At 44.2% G+C, this 6862-nt stretch overlaps 1 protein-coding gene and 1 long non-coding RNA gene across 12 annotated transcripts in view; one reads left to right on the plus strand and one right to left on the minus strand.

The window, feature by feature from the left end:
* Positions 1–6862, minus strand: part of Tenm2 (teneurin transmembrane protein 2) — a 1236692-nt gene that overhangs the window by 441791 nt on the left and 788039 nt on the right. The window lies entirely within an intron of this gene.
* Positions 2441–6862, plus strand: part of LOC119087027 — a 15283-nt gene continuing 10861 nt past the window's right edge. The window contains exons 1-2 of the long non-coding RNA XR_005090452.1: positions 2441–2844; positions 2989–3084. This is a non-coding gene — a long non-coding RNA (uncharacterized LOC119087027). The remainder of the gene's footprint in view (positions 2845–2988; positions 3085–6862) is intronic.

Consider the following 6862-nt stretch of genomic DNA (forward strand, 5'->3'; position numbering starts at 1 on the left):
CTACAACGATTTTTATCATCACAGAGGTCAGAAAAAAAATATAAATACATGCTTAGAGTAAGAAATTACAAAACAGACTTTCTTAGTATTCAAGTAGAAGGATATTCCCTAATATCTATTTTTGATGGGTTTACTTTTTTCTTTCATGCTGATTGAAAACAGAGTGGGCAGGCATGTGAGACTTTCTGACATGATGGAGACATTTTGAAACTGGATTTTAGAGATGACTACATAATGATATAAGTCTGTTTACAGATACCTGGCCCGAATGCTGCGAGTAACAGAGGAGGGGAAGAAGATAGAGGAAGAGAGAATGAAAAAAGGAGGAAGAAAGAAAGGAAGAAAGGAAGAAAGGAAGGGGATCTCAACAAGTCTTTATTTAAGGTCTAAACAGTACTTCCTTAACCTCTAAGATATGTGATCTAGTTTCTGGGAATTGAAGATTTGAAGCTTTGTCGGATCATTTAGCTCTGGGGCTTTCTGACTCATACTCTGACATCAGTATAGAAAGGAACACTGCTTCCCAAGGAGGTGGCACACACCTTTAGTCCCAGCACTCAGGAGGCAGCAGCAGATCTCAGTGATTTCCCAGATAGCCTGGTCTACAGAGAGAGTTCCAGGACAGGCTCCAAAAGTACCCAGAGAAACTCTGTCTCGAAAAAGCAAAACAAACAAAAACCAAAAACCATAGCCGAGAGAGACAGAGAGAGAGAGAGAAACAGAGAGACAGAGAGAGACAGAGACAGAGGGAGGGAGGGAGGGAGGGAGGAAGGAAGGAAGGAAAGAAGGAAGGAGGGAGGGAGGGAGAGAGGAAGAAAGGAAGGAAGGAAAGAAGGAAGGAAGGGGGGAGGGAGGGAGGGAGGGAGGAAGGAAGGAAAGAAGGAAGGAAGGAAGAAAGGAACACTCTTGGAAATAAAATAAAGAGCAGGATTCTCCCCACTGATTCATTACCACCTTCAATAGAGATACTCCTCTTTCCTGGTTCTGTGGGTGGTCCTAATCTTTTCTCAGATCCTCCATTTATCAATACTTGCTCTCAATCTGTATCTGTTCCAAGGAACAGAGAAAGCAAGGGAGGCAAAGAGTGACGAAAATGAACAGGAGCGGAAAGTCGTTCTTCTCAGGAGACATTTTCCATGCCTGTTCACAGGCACTGGGACAAGGGAGCCCTCTCTAGTCCACTGTATCTTCCCGTGGACATCACATAAGAGAAATCGGGTCTAGCAAGGTGGCTTTGATGCTCCTTGTGTGAGGGATAAGGAACCTGATAAAACAGAGACGTGATTGGCCAATTATTTATTTGCCACATTTCCTCTGTGCCTGAGGCTCTTCCTAATGTCTCCTTCGTCAGGCGTTGAGCTTTTCGGCTCTCAAGTCTCTGCTGGGATCTGTCTACAGTTGGCACGTGATCCTGTAAGCACTCATTTGATTTTCTTGGGTACACAGGGTTAATGTGTCATCCTTTCTAGGGTTCATGCAAGTTAATATCTGGCATCCCAGGAAATAACGGCTAGTCTCCTAGAGAAAGAATGAAGGTTGACAGGTGTGAACCTCGTTCAGACATCATTAGCTGTACTACAATGCACCTATATGCACTTAAGCCAATATGAGTGCTTTATCATTCTGATGGGACTTAGGGAGAATCCAGTTAAACCATCAGAAGTTGCAACAGAGGAGCTGGCTACCCACAGGGTCAAAAAATGTCTACTCTGCCCCATGTGTAACTGGTTTAATTACTTCAAGCTGTAAAGAATGTCTTGGGCTCTGCTCAACAAAACAGTTTGATATGACTGGAGGAAGAAAATGTGCCTTTCAGGTCTAAAGCTCAATTCAGTTCTATCTCTGGAGATCACACATTATAAGCAATCAGAGGGATTCAATGATTGTGGCCTAGATGTTTCTTTTTTCTTCTTATAGATGATGATGATATTGTTACATTTATTATTATTATTATTATTATTATTATTATTATTATTATTATTGAGATGAGTTCTCACACTGAAGCTAGAATTCATTATGTAGCCCAGGCTAGCCTCAAACCCAAGACGATCTTCCTGCCTTAGCCTTCAAATGCTGGGACTACAGTCTTGTTCTAAATGAATTTTCTCCCATCCTTAGCTTTGATTTCATTTATTGCTCTTAGTGTCACAGACAGAAAGAATTTTTTTTTTTTAAATCGTGGTTGAGTAGGTCATCGGTAGAGAAAGCGTAGTCAAGTAAAAGGCAACATAATCAGAAAGATATCATCGAGTTGTGAAAAGCCATGAAGCTGGCCACTTTTCACTGAAGGTCTTAAATGGTAAAGGGTCCCATATTTACTGATATGACTTGAATGTCTGTGCTCCCTCTAGAATGTACACTGCCACTCAGTTCCCATGTGATGAGAGGATGGGGAGATGTATTAGGAGGCCAGCAGGTCAGGAGGGCTCCAATTCTCGTGAACAGATGAATGATCTCATAGGACAGGTTTGTGGGAACCTCTCACCTCTTTATTCTCCCCCCTTGCTGTTGGCTGAAGAAACCTCATAGCATCTATTAGGACCACACCCTCTCTGGGTCTCACGCTTGCAGGTGATTTCTCAGCCTCCAGAACTCTGATAGAATGCATTTCTGTTCTTAGAACCCCTCAAGTGGGGTGCTTTGCGATGGCAGCACAAGTGAACTAAGACATCGTGACCCTTGCCTCTCCCTCTTCATTCCTCTTCTCTATTCCCTGCTTGTCAGCCCCACCCAGCTCTCTGAGTCAGGTCCATGGACCCAGCTACCATGTTCCTGTCAGCACCGAAATCCACCTCTCCATTTATGGCCGTTCTCCGGGAGACATATCTGTCGTCCTCCCAACAGGTGCTTCCAGCCTGCCTTCCTTTCCTCTTGTCTCCTTGGGCAGCTAGTTCTCTGTCGCTCACACTCAATCCTGACACGACACCTTCCTTCCCCGTGGGTCTCTGTGTTTGCTCCCTGCCTCTAACCTGTAGCTTGTGTTCGCAGCTATATTAATGCCACTCGTCTTGTTTGTCGCGCCCACATGAGTTGAGAAGGCTGACATTCTCCACTAGCTGTTATTTCCACAACAGGATGAAACAGGTAACGTTTATCTCTGTATTTGCGAGGTCTAGCACCTTGATGGGCACATGGCTGGCACTAAGCAACTGCCCAAGAAATGCATAAACATGACTCTTTATAACTATCCATCAAGAAATAAAATAATAATGGAACATTTGACCTCAGGTTCAGAGAATATTTTCCCCAAATGCAAGGCTTTCAAAGCACAAAGGAAAACGTAGTACTGTACTTGCTTGATCAAAGGGCTTTACGTGGAAACTGATCATTTAGAAATAGAGCACTGGTTCTGGAACACAGAAGTAAGGCCCGGAACAAAGAGAGATTGAATTTTAAAACGAATAGAAATAAAACAAGACAACAAAAACCCCTGAAATCAACCCTTTCATCTACTGAAACTAATTCACAGTGTCTTTTTAAATTTTATTTGATTCCTCAAGGAATTTATTCACAGAGGATGGAGAAAGGCTAGGGAATGACTAAGGGCCACTCAAAGGGTGGTTGGGACGAAGAAGGTAGGTGTGTAATTTCCCAGGCATTGCAGCCTCATGGAAAACACACATCATGACAGCAGCCCTTGGCCAAACCCCGAGGCTGCTAGTGCTCTGGAGCAGATGCCCACAAGAACGGAAATACAATGGAAATCAAGAGTAGATTATATGTGCTGCAAGACTTGAAAACTAACACGCAGCCTAATGAGCGCATTATAACTGCAGGCTCTGCTTGTTAGCTGTTGAAAATATTTTCACAAGGCTCTGGGTATGGCAGGGTAATGCCAGTTCTAAAAGGCCGATGCTGAAAGGGAACTCTGTGCATGCCAGGTTTAAGCAAGTCACTTGGATAATGGTGGTGATTAGAAATGAATCATCTCACCCAGACTTGGGTGTTCCATCACAAACACATGGTTTTCTCAGAATCCAGGAGGAAAGTGGCACTACCAGGCTGGGAGAAAGAAGGGCTGTCAAAGAGCTACCAGAGGGATTCCTGTGCTCCTCTGATCCGTAGAACAAAACCCAACTGAAGATCTGCCTCCAACAGTAACCAGGATTGCTCTTGCACGACACCTGCAGCACTCTGTAAGAGCAGGGTCTTACCTGATTCTACCGTGGTAAAGACACACCAGTATGCTATGGAAATAACAGGGACTCCAGGAGATTGTCTCACCAAACACATCATTCTCATGCAAATAAAGCACTACTGCAATTTTCTAGAGAACTTTCCTGAGGTCAAGAGGGCCTAAAACTATTGGCACATCACTTAGTTGCTTGGTTAACATGGGGCTCCATGATTTGGAAAGATATTTTTAGATACTTATTTTAAAATCAGTAGTGCCATTATGTACCCTATATTAGTATGGGCTCTTTGCATTGGACTGATTTATAGCTACAAAGCTCATTCACATGTATTTCCTCTCTTTGATTGAAATATAATCCTGGAATCAGTCCAGAATGGCGATTTTCAGCCGGGAAAGCTCATCTCGGATGGTTATAAGAGCAGATATTATACATTCCACCCTGGGTCTACTAAAACAGAACCTCGGGTTTGGGGCCTCGGCACTTGAATTTTGGAAAAGAAAAACAAAGACAAAATCTTCCATGAGCCTGACCTGGTACTGTAGATTATGTATGTGGGACTAGATGCGCAAAGCCACCCTCAAGTGTTCCCCTTTCCTTCCTGTCTGGCAGGGTCTGTGGCAAGGATCTGTTGTCGTTTCTATGTCTCTGCAGTCATAGCTTCCGGGAGGATGCTTGCAAAAGAGCAGTCCATCCAGTTCACGGACTCTTGGTGAGATGTGAAGCAGGGCTTCTCATTTGAACTTTGCCCCAAAGCCCTTCCTTCTTGTACTCTCTGGGTTTTGATCAGATGTTATTGGTTATTGGCTGAGGCAGACTTAGCACTCTCGTCCCCTGCTTAAATGCAATTATTTAAAAATAAAAGAGCATGTCACAAAAAAGTGAAAATAAAAAACATCATCTGCCAGAGATGGAAAGGCGAAAATACACTGGAAAGGAAGTCGACTGGCAGAAACAGTGAGGCCAAGATGTGCGTCCTCCTTGATTTGGCGTGATGAGAAAGAGAGTTGGAAAGGAAGTAACTTCTTCACTGCGTAAGTCAGAGCTTTTTCCAGGCCACACATGTAAACCTTTAAGGAAGAGCCCCACCACCACACACACAGCCTGGAGGAGGGCTTTCCACACATACCCCGCTTGGAGGAAGCAGTTCTGTGTGTCCCCAGCCCAGCAGAGAGACACTTGGAGGGCAGGTGACTGGGGTCAAGAGGAGGCTTGTGGAAGGGGACTGGTCTATGTAGCTCTCTTGAACTTTACAGTTCTGTCTCAGGCCACCTGGGCACTGCCTACTCCTAACGCAGCCCAAACTTCCTTATTAGGTGTTCATGGATGGCTTGCAGAGCCAATTGGGAAGGGCAGCAGAATGTTCTTTTACGCCAGGTTTGTAGCTCATCAAGGGTAGGGTTCAGAATAAGAAATCCTCTTCTGACTGTAAAGATAAAAGATAAAATCGCTCCCTCACCCGCCGTCGAGTTTACTGTGTCTTTGACAAGCAGCATAATTAAGATCTAGCATAAACACAGGGCCTCCGAGGACAGCAAAAGCTGACTAAATGGGAAATTGTTCTCTTTGGCTTTCCTTTCCTTTATTTAGTTTCTCAGTGGAAGCTTCACTCTGAAGCCGGGCCGGCCCTAGGCAAAAGAGCAGAGTCTGCGAAGTGCTGGCACACCTTTGCCTGCTACTGTCCTGTGAGGACTAGTCAGTCAGCCCCGCCCACAAAAAGCGTGCCTCCCTCCCTCCCACCTCTCATCCCTGCTTGGTCCACACTGGCTTCCCAGCCTCCTTCCCTGATACCAAGCACTTCTTAGTACTGTGTTGACCAATCACAGTGGAGCCCAGCACTCACTGGAGGGTGGATTCTACAGGGGGATGTGAGGGGGGACTGGGTGGCTGAAACTGGGTTTGTTGCTTCACCAGGGTCCTTTCTAAGCCACAGCCCACTTGAAATCTTTACATTCTAGGAAGATGGTTATGACGACACTTGAGAGCAGAGGGCCTTGTCTTGTCTTACTGGTGGTGAACATGACATCTCTGTGGCTGGGATGGCACAATTCTGGCTCTGACCGAGTCGCCTGACCTGGGTTCCATTCTCAACTCTTCCATTTCCTAGCTGAATAAACTTGAATAACCCTAAGCATCAATTCTTTCTTCAGCAAAACGGACCATCAGGAAAACTAAAATGAAATAAGCACTTTGTGTAATTCCTGACATTTAATAGCCATTCACTAAAATGCATTGTTTAGGTTGAAAAAAGGCTTGGGATCAGAAATGTTTTACATTTGTTTCCCCTGACACACACAATTTGAAATATTTTATAGACATAATGAGATAACTTAGGGGTGAGATCCAGGTCTAGACACCAAATTCACTTGTCTCATATAAACCTACTACACATATTTCCAAGGTAATTTTGCATATGTTACTCTGTGTATAAAACACAAAGTTACCAGATTTTCCCATTTGTACAATTATGCTAATACTCCAAATTGCTTTTAGTTTTTGAGATTTTTCTGATGGCATTTTGCATTGGTGATGTTCAACCTGTATTCATACACCTGTGTTCAAAGTTATTCCTGGTCAGAGGCATCCATTGGTCATAAGGCTCCAATTCCAGCCTATACAGTTATAGGCATGTGACGTGGTATCTGTCTGTCCTCTTTAAACTAACCCAGAGAGGCTTCCCCTCTGCAGCTGCCACTCAGCAAGAAATCCCCTTTCCTTTTCCTTCCTTT

This window comes from Peromyscus leucopus, chromosome 8b (genome assembly GCF_004664715.2).
Source record: "Peromyscus leucopus breed LL Stock chromosome 8b, UCI_PerLeu_2.1, whole genome shotgun sequence".
In the NCBI taxonomy this organism is placed as follows: Eukaryota; Metazoa; Chordata; class Mammalia; order Rodentia; family Cricetidae; genus Peromyscus; species Peromyscus leucopus.